This window comes from Salvelinus sp. IW2-2015, unplaced genomic scaffold (assembly GCF_002910315.2).
Source record: "Salvelinus sp. IW2-2015 unplaced genomic scaffold, ASM291031v2 Un_scaffold5238, whole genome shotgun sequence".
Classification (NCBI taxonomy): Eukaryota; Metazoa; Chordata; class Actinopteri; order Salmoniformes; family Salmonidae; genus Salvelinus; species Salvelinus sp. IW2-2015.
The window spans coordinates 2309-15955 of record NW_019946503.1 but is presented as its reverse complement, the minus strand read 5'-3'; the positions used below and the strand labels follow the sequence as shown (position 1 = coordinate 15955).

At 43.2% G+C, this 13647-nt stretch overlaps 1 pseudogene; it reads left to right on the top strand.

The window, feature by feature from the left end:
• Positions 1-11304, top strand: part of LOC112078085 (protocadherin Fat 3-like) — a 22927-nt pseudogene extending 11623 nt beyond the window's left edge.
• Positions 11305-13647: the final 2343 nt, after the last annotated feature.

The window sequence follows — 13647 nt, the reverse complement described above, 5'->3', positions numbered from 1 at the left end:
CACACGACACAACACACAACCACACACACACACACACACACACACACACACACACACACACACACACACACACACACACACACACACACACACACACACACACACACACAGCAGCAGTGCCCCTGGATGGAGAGCAATTTTTGTGTTTGCCCGACCCGGGGTTTGAACTAGCAACTTCAGGCTGCTGGCTCGCTTCTCTAACCTTCTAGTCCTTTTGGTCGAACGAACCAGGAAATAGAGATACCTTAGCGGTGCTGCTGATCCCGTTGGTTCCGTAGAGCTTTATCCCTCGGTCCACCGCTCGAACCTCCAGCTCCATGCGCTGCCCCGGTATTGGCTGGCCAGTCAGGGTCACGACCCCGCTAGTGGATGCACCGAGAACAGCGCCCACGCTCCCTGGAGACAAATCAAACGTTATTCTATAAAGAGACAAACCAAACGTTATTCTATACAGCACATCTCTTACAATGGGTCGTTCTGACTCTGACAAGGCACATCAAACTTTATTCTATAAAGCACATCTCTTACAATGGTCGTTCTGACTCTGACAAGGCACATCAAACTTTATTCTATACAGCACTTCTCTTACAATGGGTCGTTCTGACTCTGACAAGTCACATCAAACTTTATTCTCTAAGCACATCTCTTACAATGGGTCGTTCTGACTCTGACAAGTCACATCAAACTTTATTCTCTAAAGCACATCTCTTACAATGGGTCGTTCTGACTCTGACAAGGCACATCAAACTTTATTCTATACAGCACTTCTCTTACAATGGGTCGCACTGACTCTGACAAGGCTACAAACTCGACTTACATTTGGTACAGTACTATGCAGTGCAAAGTGCTTCCCAAACATACAGAGTTCTTCACAAAGTATTCACACACCACCTGACTTCTTCCACAGTTTGTTGTGTTAAAGCCTGAATTTAAAATGGACTACATTGAGATGTTGTGTTAAACCTGAATTTAAAATGGTTACATTGAGATGTTGTGTTAAAGCCTGAATTTAAAATGGACTACATTGAGATGTTGTGTTAAAGCCTGATATTTAAAATGGATTACATTGAGATGTTGTGTTAAAGCTGAATTTAAAATGGACTACATTGAGATGTTGTGTTAAAGCCTGAATTTAAATGGTTTACATTGAGATGTTGTGTTAAAGCCTGAATTTAAAATGGTTTACATTGAGATGTTGTGTTAGCCTGAATTTAAAATGGACTACATTGAGATGTTGTGTCACTGGTCTACACACCCAATCCCATTTAGAAATGTTTACAAATTAATAAAAAATGTAAAAGCTGAAATGTCTTGAGTCAATAAGTATTCAACCTCTTTGTTAAGGTAAGGAGCCTAAATAAGTTCAGGAGTAAAAATGTGTTTAACAAGTCACATAATAAGTTGCGTAGACTCCCTCTCTGTGTGCATTATTAGTGGTTAACATGAGTTTTAATTAACTACCCATTTATAAATAAATAATAACATGTGAGAAAGAATAAAAACGTCATGCATTTCAGGTCAAAGGTTGTGAGTTTGATTCCGCTGGGACACCCATACGGAAAATACATGACCGTATGACTGGAACTCGCTTTGGATAAAAGCGTCTGATAAATGGCGCATATTATTATATTAGTAAAATATATCAACTAAAGCTAGTAAAACCACAGTGGATCTAAATACGTAGTAGAACTACCCTTTGGATCCTACACCAGGTCACACAAAGGTCACACCAAGGTCACAAAGGTCACACAAAGGTCACACAAAGGCACAGCATATTTATATGATTAAAAAGGAACACCACCATTTATAACGAAAATGAGAAGGACAGAGGAACAACCCCAATATTATCTATGCATAGTCACTTTAACTCCACCTACATGTACATATTAACCAAATTACTCGACTAACCGGTGCCCCCGCATATTGACTCTGTATCGGTACCCCCTGTACATAGCCTCCACATTGACTGTGTGTGTGTGTGTGTGTGTATCTGGAGGTGTTAGGAAAGACATAAGACTCACTGTCCATTCTACTCAATGGACAATAAAGTTATATTCTATTTTCCTTAATGTTTCATCCTCTCGGATTTCTTTGTACTTTAACATTTGTCTTTAACTGTTTGATCGTTTTATCCAAAAATCAATCAATCAATAAATCAATATATCCAGGTGGTCCTGACGGTTGAACGGGTGAATGAGTTTTCTCCGGTGCTGTCTATGGTGGCCCTGGTGCCATCGTGGTTGGACCAAGACCCTGTGTTTGCTGTGGTCACGGTGGAGGACCAGGATGAGGGGGTGTGCGGGGACATCGAGTGGGTCTCCATCGTCGAGGGGGACCCACTGGAACAGTTTAAGGTGGACCGATCGCCGGTTGGGAACGAGTACAAGGTAGTACTCTCCTCTCCTCTCCTCTCCTCTCCTCTCCTCTCCTCTCCTCTCCTCCTCTCCTCTCCTATCATTTCCTCCCCTTCTTTTATCTCTTCTAATCTCCTCTTCTCCTCCCATCTCTAGGTGAAGACGTCAGAGCCCGTGGACTGGAGGAAGTTTCCATACGGTTGTAACCTGACCCTCCAGGCTAAAGACAGAGGAACCCCTCCTCTGTTCTCCAACACTCAGGTGGTCCAGGTGTTAGTTAGAACACCTCAGGCTCTCCAGGTGAGTCATTTGCCAGTCGTGTCTTCATTCAATTTCATTTTCATTGTTGTAGATTTTTCCCTCTCTCTGCTGTTCAGTGTCATGTATTTTTGTTTCTAAAAAAAAAATTGTCTGAGTTTTGAAGTTTTTGTTCTAGTGAACAACACCATAACAACGCCATAACAATACCATAACAATATCATAACACCACCATAACAACACCATAACAACACCATAACAACACCATAACAACACCATAACAATATCATAACACCATAACAATACATAACAACACCATAACAACACAATAACATTACCATAACAACACCATAACAATACATAACAACACCATGACAATACCATGACAATACCATAACAACACCACAACAACACCATAACAACACCATAACAACACCACAACAACACCATAACAATATCATAACAACACCATGACAACACCATGACAACACCATGACAGTACCATAACAACACCATGACAACACCATGACAKTACCATAACAGTACCATAACAATACCATAAAAATACCATAACAACACCATAACAACACCATAACAACACCGTGGCAATACCATGACAATACCATGACAATATCATAACAATATTATAACAACACCATGACAACACCATGACAATACCATAACAACACCATGACAATATCATAACAATATAATAACAACACCATAACAATATAATAACAACACCATAACAACACCATCAAAACACCATAACAACACCATAACAACACCATAACAATACCATAACAACACCATCAAAACATCATAACAACACCATAACAACACCATAACAATACCATAACAATACCATAACAACACCATAACAACACCATAACACCCTAACAATACCATAACAACACCATAACAACACCATAACAACACCATAACACCATAACAATACCATAACAATACCATAACAATACCATAACAATATAATAACAACAAAGCCATTTTAATTACAAGATGCTCCTATTTTATACCAGTAGATAAGCTCGAAAATTTTTCACTTTGGTATAAAAGCAAGACAATTGGCAGACATTTTAACTTGATTTTCCAGGTGAGGTTTGATAAACAGCTGTACCAGGTGAGACTGAGTGAGATAGCGCCGCCTGGCACCATCGTAGTGGAAGTGCGGATCACCCCAGAACCTCCCAACGTCAACTACAGCTTCAGCCCCTTCTCTGCCTCACCGTACTTCCTCATCAACTCTCTGACCGGGGTCATCACTACGACAACCCCTCTGACCAGCCTATCGCAGGACGTCGTGGAGCTGGAGGTGTTGGAGCAGGGCAGTAAACTCAGAACCAGGGTCCAGGTGATTTTAATATGTCTGATTTGTAATACTTTGTTGTTGTCGTCTTTGTTGATTGTGTCTGTGTTGACAAACAAATCTGATCTTCTGTTCATTTCTCATCTCATCTTTAACTCAGGTCACCGTAGAGGACGCTAACGACAACACGCCCACGTTCACCAGGCCGGCGTACGACGTGTCAATCGAAGAGACCGTGCCGGTCGGTACGGTGATCTCGGTGGTGTCGGCGGTGGACGATGACAACGGGGAGAACGGCTGTATCACCCACAGCATCGCTGGACTTCAGGCGCTACCCTTCACCATAGATCAGGACTCAGGAGAGGTACCTTTAGTGTTGACTGTTGGGGGTTGTTGTTCCTCGCTGTGTGTGTATACAGTACATTCTGCAAAGTATTGACACACATATCTTATATCATCTTATCACTTTTCCTCCTGTCATCTTCTCTTCTCCCCTCCTCTCCTCTCCTGTCCTCCTCTCCTCTCCTGTCCTCTTCTCCTCTCCTCTCCTCTCCTCTCCTCTCCTCTCCTCTCCTCTCCTCTCCTCTCCTGTCCTGTCCTGTCCTGTCTTCTTCTCCCCTCCCCTCCATTCCTCTTCTCACCTCCTCTCCTCTTCTCATCTCCCCTCGTTTCCTCTCCTCTCATCTTCTCTCAGCTGAGGACCGCTAGAGAGCTGGACTACGAGACGTCATCTGATCTCTACATGTTCTCCGTCCGGGCCTCAGACTGGGGTTCTCCGTACCGGCGGGAGAACGAGGTCAACGTGACAGTGCGCCTCATCAACGTAAATGACAACAGACCTTTGTTTGAGAGGGTTGGCTGCCGGGGGATGATCGGACGGGACTTCCCTGTAGGCCAGAACATCGTCACCATGTCAGCTGTGGGTAGGTAACCCAGAGGCTAAATCATGTGTCAAACTCCAGTCCTCGAGGAATGAGTGTCTGTGGGTTTTCACTCCTTCCGTTGTACTTGATTGATCATTGTCAATAACCACGTTCAACATGGTGGGATCTTTTTGTATCAGTAAAATGTATTTTGCGAGAAATGGTGGAGGAAATGCCATTTTGCGCAATTATTGATATAAAAAATATCATATCATAAGAAAACTTTGGAATCACACAATGATATGTTGTGTGGTCGTCTCAGTATGACTCGGGGAAACCGTGCAGTTTATTAGGTTACAGATTAAATAAATTATGATGAACTTCACAGGGGGGTGAAAGGTCACGGTGATGCTCCTTTCCAATAKATATTGAGGTTCTTACTCTGGTGACACGATGATCGATGCTTGACTGCCGTTTGACAAATAAAAAGAATCGGTCTCTTATCCATCATAACGTCCTCCTGTAGACTAGCCCTATTGTATCTGTGAGCTGTTGGCTAGAGGGGGCACGTGCCAAGATCAGAGTGGGTTTATTATAACGTAACAGATTTTGTAGCGAAACCATCAGTAGAGTGGAAAATACGATGGAAACACATTGACCTTTAGATTTTTATTTGGTACATGAAAACTGAAACGAAAAAGTAAATTTTATGTCATTTTAGCCAACAACAAGTACGTTTGGTGGAAACACTGGTGGGAAACAAGTTAGTTTGGTGGAAACGCTGGTGGGAAACAAGTCAGTTTGGTGGAAACACTGGTGGGAAACAAGTCAGTTTGGTGGAAACACTGGTGGGAAACAAGTTAGTTTGGTGGAAACGCTGGTGGGAAACAAGTCAGTTTGGTGGAAACGCTGGTGGGAAACAAGTTAGTTTGGTGGAAACACTGGTGGGAAACAAGTTAGTTTGGTGGAAACACTGGTGCGGGAACAAGTCATTTTGGTGGAAACACTGGTGGGAAACAGGTTAATTTGCTGGAAACACTGGTGGGAAACAAGTACGTTTGGTGGAAACACTGGTGGGAAAATGCTCATATTTTAGAATGTTCGCATGAAAATCTGTCACCAATTGGATGAAAACCAAAACTAACTAGTTAGGGACTCCCCACACCAGCGGAAATCCACTTTTTGGACCTGAAGAATGATGGCCAGAACTTACCCATGACGTTGTACAACGATTTACGTCAATAGGTCATCATTTTAGTCAAAGTTTGATATATTTTGCCTTGAACTAGCAAATCCGATTCTCCAGCTTCGTGCAAGTCTGTGTAAAATACATGAGATGACGTGCAAATTCTTTTTCGGTCTACGTTTTGTTTCAGGGCTGGGTTTTATTTGAATGTTACCACCCACCAGCATTGCATTGTTTATTAATTAGTTCATTATTAATCAGAAACAGCTGCAAAGTTCTTCCTCTTCGCGAGTCCGTAATTTCCCATCCCCCACTTGGATCGCAGCACACCCAACCTATGGAGCAAATTCAAATAGGGGTTTAGTATAATAGTATAAATAGTAGGGTTTTACCAGCACTTGATCATGGATAATTTGTATAAACAGTGCGTTCGGAAAGTATTCAGACCCCTTGACTTTCTCCACATTTTGTTACGTTACAGCTTTATTCTAAAATGGATTAAATTGATTTTTCCCTCATCAACCTACACACAATACCTCATAATGACATCACAATACCTCATAATGACATCACAATACCTCATAATGACATCACAATACCTCATAATGACAAAGCAAAAACAAGTTTTTAGAAATTGTTGCCAATTTATTTAAAAAATAAAACTGAAATATTACATTTACATAAGTATTCAGACCCTTTACTCAGTACTTTGTAATAAGCACCTTTGGCAGCGATTACAGCCTTGAGTCTTCTTGAGTATGACGCTACAATCTTGGCACACCTGTATTTGGGGAGTTTCTCCCGTTCTTCTCTGCAGATCCTCTCAAGCTCTGTCAGGTTGGTTGGGGAGTGTTGCTGCACAGCTATTTTCAGGTCTCTCCAGAGATGTTCGATCGGGTTCAAGTCTGAGCTCTGGCTGGGCCACTCAAGGACATTCAGAGACTTGTCCCGAAGCCACTCCTGCGTTGTCTTGGCTGTGTGCTTAGGGTCATTGTCCTGTTGGAAGGTGAACCTTTACCCCAGTCAGAAGGCCCTGAGCGCTCTGGAGCAGGTTTTCATCAAGGATCTCTCTGTACTTTGCTCTGTTCATCTTTACCTCGGTCCTGACTAGTCTCCCAGTCCCTGCTGCTGAAAAACATCCCCACAATATGATGCTGCCACCAACATGCTTCACCGTAGGGATGGCATTGGCCTGGTGATGAGCGGAGCCWGGTTTCCTCCAGACGTGACACTTGGCATTCAGGCCAAAGAGTTCAATCTTGGTTTCATCAGACCAGAGAATTTTGTTTCTCATGGTCTGAGAGTCTTGGTGCCTTTTAGCAAACTCCAAGGGGGCTGTCATGTGCCTTTTACTGAGGAGTGGCTTCCATCTGGCCACTCTACCATAAAGACCTGATTGGTGGAGTACTGCAGAGATGGTTGTCCTTCTGGAAGGTTCTCCCATTTCCACAGAGGAACTCTGGAGCTCTGTCAGAGTGACCATCGGGTTCTTGGTCACCTACCCGACCAAGGCCCTTCTCCCTTGATTGCTCAGTTTGGCCGGGCGGCCAGCTCTAGGAAGAGTCTTGGTGGTTCCAAACTTCTTCCATTTAACCTCTAACGAGTCACCCTCCCGAATCCGGGATCCTCCTCATCAAAAAAGCTGACTAGCATAGCCTAGCCTAACGCGACAGGGATATCATATAATATAATTTCATGAAATCACAAGTCCAATACATCAAATGAAAGATAAACATCTTGTGAATCCAGCCATCATTTACGATTTTTAAAATGTTTTACAGCGAAAACACTATGTATTTATATTAGCTCACCACAATAGCCAATCACACAACACCGTGTTTTCACCATGTTTCCACCGCAAAGGTAGCTTTCACAAAACCCACAAATAGAGATAAAATTAATCACTAACCTTGAACAACTTCATCAGATGACAGTCTTATAACATCATGTTATACAATACATTTATGTTTTGTTCGAAAATGTGCATATTTAGAGCTACAAAWCCTGGTTTTACATTGTGAATAAGTAGCCATGATGCACCAAATTGTCCGGAGCAATTTTGGACAGTCACGTAATCTAACCAAAAAACTCATCATAAACTTTACTAAAAAATACATGTTGTGCAGCAAATGAAAGATACACTGGTTCTTAATGCAACCGCTGTGTTAGATTTAAAAAAATAACTTTAGTACAACATACAGCATGCAATATTGTGAGACAGCGCTCACCTATTCTCCGCCTTGTTGGAGCCAACATATTCCACAAAAATACGAAATAACATCATAAATATTCTCTTACTTTTGATGATCTTCCATCAGAATGTTGTGCAAGGAGTCCTAGTTCCAGAATAAATCGTTGTTTTGTTTTAGAATGTCCATTTCTTCTGTCGAATTAGCAACTTTGGCTAGCCATGTGGAGGGCACATGTCCAAGAAATCTTTGCGCACTGAACGAAAAATTTCTAAATTCCCAATAAACGTCGAATAAACTGGTCAAACTCGGTTGAAAATCCTACTCAGAGCCGGAGCAATTGGTAGTGTATACCGAACGCTTTTCAGAAGACAATGTGGAGCTCCTTCGCGCGCCGTTGAAAACAGACAAAAGGGCAGACCTGTCACTCCAAAAGCTCTTATTCGGCCAGTTGAATAGGCAGGCCCTGACACAGAGCCCCATTTTCAGAATTTTCACTTCCTGTTTGGAAGTTTGCTGCCAAATGAGTTCTGTTTTACTCACAGATATAATTCAAAGAGTTTTAGAAACTCCAGAGTGTTTTCTATCCAATAGTAATAATAATATGCATATTGTATGATCTAGAACAGAGTACGAGGCCGTTTAATTTGGGCACGATTTTTTTCCCAAAGTGAAAACAGCGCCCCCTATTAAGAATTAAGAATGATGGAGGCCACTGTGTTCTTGGGGACCTTCATTGTTGCAGAGATGTTTTGGTACCCTTCCTCAGATCGGTGCCTCGACACAATCCTGTCTTGGAATTCTTTGGACAATTCCTTCGACCTCAGTTCTTTCGACCTTTTAATCTGACATGCACTGTCAACTGTGGGACCTTATATAGACAGGTGTGTGCCTTTCCAAATCATGTCCAATCCATTGAATTTACCACAGGTGGGCTCCAATCATCTCAAGGATGATCAATGGAAACAGGATGCACCTGAGCTCAATTACGAGTCTCATAGCAAAGTGTCTGAATACTAATGTAAATACATTTTTTCTGTTTATTATTTTTAYTACATTTGCAAACACAAAAAATAAACAGTTTTTGCTTTGTCACAATTGGGGTATTGTGTGTAGATTGATGGAGATTTTTTATTTATTTAATACATTTTAGAATAATGCTGTAAAGTAACAAAATGTGGAAAGATTGGTGTGGTCTGAATACTTTCTGTATATAGATATATATACATTACCAGTCAAAAGTTTGGACACACCTACTCATTCAAGGTTTTTTTTCTTTATTTTTTTACTATTTTCTACATTGTAGAATAATAGTGAAGACATTGAAACTGTGAAATAACACATATGGAATCATGTAATAACCCCAAAACATTTTTAGATTTGAGATTCTTCAAAGTAGCCAACCTTTGCCTTGACAGCTTTGCACACTCTTGGAATTCTCTCAACCAGCGTCATGAGGTGGTCACCTGGAATGCATTTAATTTAACCGTTGTGCCTTTTTTGTAGAATTGCTTTCCTTCTTCATGTGTTTGAGCCAAACAGTTGTGTTGTGACAACGTAGGGGTGGTATACTGAAGATAGCGTTATTTGGTAAAAGACCAAGTCCATATTATGGCAAGAACAGCTCAAATAAGCAAAGAGAAACGACAGTCCATCCTTACTTTAAGACAGGAAGGTCAGACAATACAGAACATTTAAAGAACTTTGAAAGTTTCTTCAAGTGCAGTCCCAAAAACCATCAGGTGCTTTGATGAAACTGGCTCTCATGAGGCTCTCTCTAACTTTTATTTAACTAGGCAAGTCAGTTAACAACAAATTCTTATTTACAATTACGGCCTAGGAACAGTGGGTTAACTGCCTTGTTCAGGGGCAGAACGACAGATTCTTTTACCATGTCAGCTCGGGGGATTCGATCGAGAAACCTTTCGGTTACTAGTCCAACGCTCTAACCACTAGGCTACCTGCTCTAACCACTAGGCTACCTGCTCTAACCACTAGGCTACCTTGCCGCGCCCTCACTCTAACCACTAGGCTACCTGCTCTAACCACTAAGCGCCCCTGCTCTAACCACTAGGCTACCTGCTCTAACCACTTAGGCTACCTGCTCTAACCACTAGGCTACTGCTCTAACACACTAGGCTCCCTGCTCTAACGCCCACTAGGCTACCTGAACCACCTGCCGCCCTCCACTCTAAACAACTAGGTTACCTGCTCTAACCACTAGGCTCCCTACCGCCCCTCCACTCTAACACTAGGCTACCTGCCGCCCCTCCACTCTAACCACTAGGCTACCTGCCGCCCCTCCTCTCTAACCACTAGGCTACCTGCCGTCCCTCCCCTCTAACCACTAGGCTACCTGCCGTCCCTCCCTCAACCACTAGGCTGCTGCCGCCCCTCCACTCTAACCACTAGACTACCTGCCGCCCCCCACTCTAACCACTAGGCTACCTGCCGCCCCTCCACTCTAACCACTAGGCTACCTGCGCCCCCTCTCTCTAACCACTAGTCTACCTGCCGCCCCTCCACTCTAACCACTAGGCTACCTGCCGCCCCTACACTCTAACCACTAGGCTATCCTGCCTCCCTCCGCTCTAACCATAGGCTAACCTGCCTCCCTCCACTTCTAACCACTAGGCCTACCTGCCGTCCCCTCCGCTCTAACCACTAGGCTACTGCCGCCCCTCCGCTCTAACCACTGCGCTACCTGCGCCTCCGTCTAACACTAGGCTACCTGCCTCCCTCCACTCTAACCACTAGTCTACCTGCCTGCTTACCTGTGCTCCTCTCAACTATGTGATGTGTGCATTCTGAGGGGGGGGGGGGGGGGGGTTTGTGTGGGTGAGAACGGAGCAGAAGACATCACATCCAGGGAATAGGGTGCTGGTCTGGTCAGGAGAGGACAGCCCTCTGAGCCTGGTTTCTCTCTAGGCTGGGTAACTGGAAAGCATTTTGTCAACGAATGATGTAAAAAAAAAAAAGTCTGTATAAAAATACATTTGATTGACATATGGAGAGTATTGTTTTGATTTGCAGACATAGATGACCTGGGGCTGGTTAAGAATGGATCCTGTCAGGCAATGATCTGGACTACTTCAACCTGAACCCAGATTCTGGTGCCCTGGCTTGAGGAGGCCCTGGCCTCCGCTAACCTCAAACGGTTGTCTTCAACCTCAAGGTATCCCTATGTACCCCATGTTTTCTATGTACCCTCTATGTATCCCTATTCATTCCTATGCGCCCTATGTATCCCATGCATCTTAACACCCTATGTAGCCCTATGTATCCCTATTCATTCCCTAGTAATCCCTATGTAACCTATGTAGCCTATGTACTATCTTATGCTTGCCTAGTTAAATAAAGGCTTAATAGAAAATAACAAAATCCCCTAAGTATCCCCTATGCAGCCTTATGTTGTCCCTGTGTATCCCCTATTGCAGCCCTTATGTTGTCCCTAGTATCCGCTATGCAGCCCTATGTTGTCTATGTATCCCTAGTGTCAGCCCTTATGTTGTCCCTATGTATCTATGCAGCCTTATGTTGTCCCTTTTGTATGTAATCCCTATGCCAGCCCTTATGTTATCGCCGCTGCATGTATCCCCTATGCAGCCTTATGTTGTCCTATGTATCCGTCTATGAGCCCTTATGTTGTCCCATTATCGGTCCCCTTGTCCTCCTCCGTCCTAGCAGCCCTTATGTTGTCCCTATGTCATCCCCTTCCGCTATGCAGCCTTATGTTATCCCTATGTATCCCCTATTTAGCCCTTATGTTGTTCCCTATGTGCATCGTCCCTAATGAGCCCTTATGTTGTCCCTATGTATCCCCTATGCAGCCTCTTATGTTGTCCCTATGCAGCATCCCCTATGTGCAGGCCCTTATGTTGTCCCCCTATGGTATCCCCTATGCAGCCCGTATGTTGTCCCCTGTAATGTATGCCCCTATGGTACGCCTTTATGTTTGTCCCTATGTGTCCCCTATGCAGCCCAGTGCCCTATGTATGCCTTGCCCTTATGTATGTCCCCTACTGGCAGCGCTTTATGTTTTCCCTATGTATCCCTAGTGCAGCCCTTATGTTTTCCCTATGGTTCCCCTATGCAGTTCCCATAGTGTTTGTCCTATGTATGTTGGAGGATCTCCCTAGATGCCAGCCTTAGTGCCTATGTTCCCCTATGTAGCCCTAGTGCATGATCCAGAGCTCTATGTTGTCCCCTATGTATCCCGCTCCCCATGCCCCTTAGTTTCCGTAGAGTCCTATGTTATCCTCGCCCCTATGCAGAGCCCTTATGTGGTTATGATTTCGTTCCTATGTATCCGCCTACCACTATGCAGCCCATATGTTGTCCTCCATTGTTCCCTATTGCAGCCCTTATGTTGTTCCTATGTATCTCCCATATGAAGCCCTTATTGGCGCCCTTATGTGGTCCTATGTTATCTCCTATGAAGCCTATGCAGCCTTTTGTCCCTAGTATGCCTAATATTTTCCTGTGACTGCAGTCTTCAACCTCAAGAGTATTGAAATTAACAAACTATTAATGCCACAGAGGACAACACACATACAGACAACACATACACCACAACACATACACATACCACAACACATACACCACACACATACAGACAATACATACACCACTACACATACACACAGCACATACCACAAACATACAACAATACATACAACAGCCACAGCATACACCACAACAATACAGACAATAAATACACCACAGCACATACACCACAAACATACACCACAACACATGACAGACAATACATACACCACACCACATACACCACAACACATACAGAAAATCACATACACCACAACACATACAGACAATACATACACCCACCACAGCACATACACCACAAACATACAGAAAATACATACACCACAGCACAATACAGAAAATACATACACACAACACATACAGAAAATACATACACCACAACACATACCCACAGCACATACACCAACACATACAGAAAATACATACCACAGCACATACAGAAATAATACACCAAACAATACAGAAAATACATACACACAACAATACACCACAAACACATAAACATCAACACACAAACACCACACCACATACACCACAACACATACACACCACAACACCATACACCACAACACATACACACAACACATACACCACAACAATACAACCACAAGACATACACCACAACACATACAGACAATACATACCCACAGCACATACAGACAATACATACCACAGCACATACACCACAACACATACAGCACAACATATACAGCACAACACATACACATACAACACATAACCACTACACATACACCACTACACATACACCACTACATATGTATCCCTATGTCTCCCTTTGTCTCCCTATGTCTCCCTATGTATCCCTATGTATCCCTATGTCCCCCTGTGTCTACACTACAGTATTACATTACAGTATTACGTTACAGTATACATTACCACTACA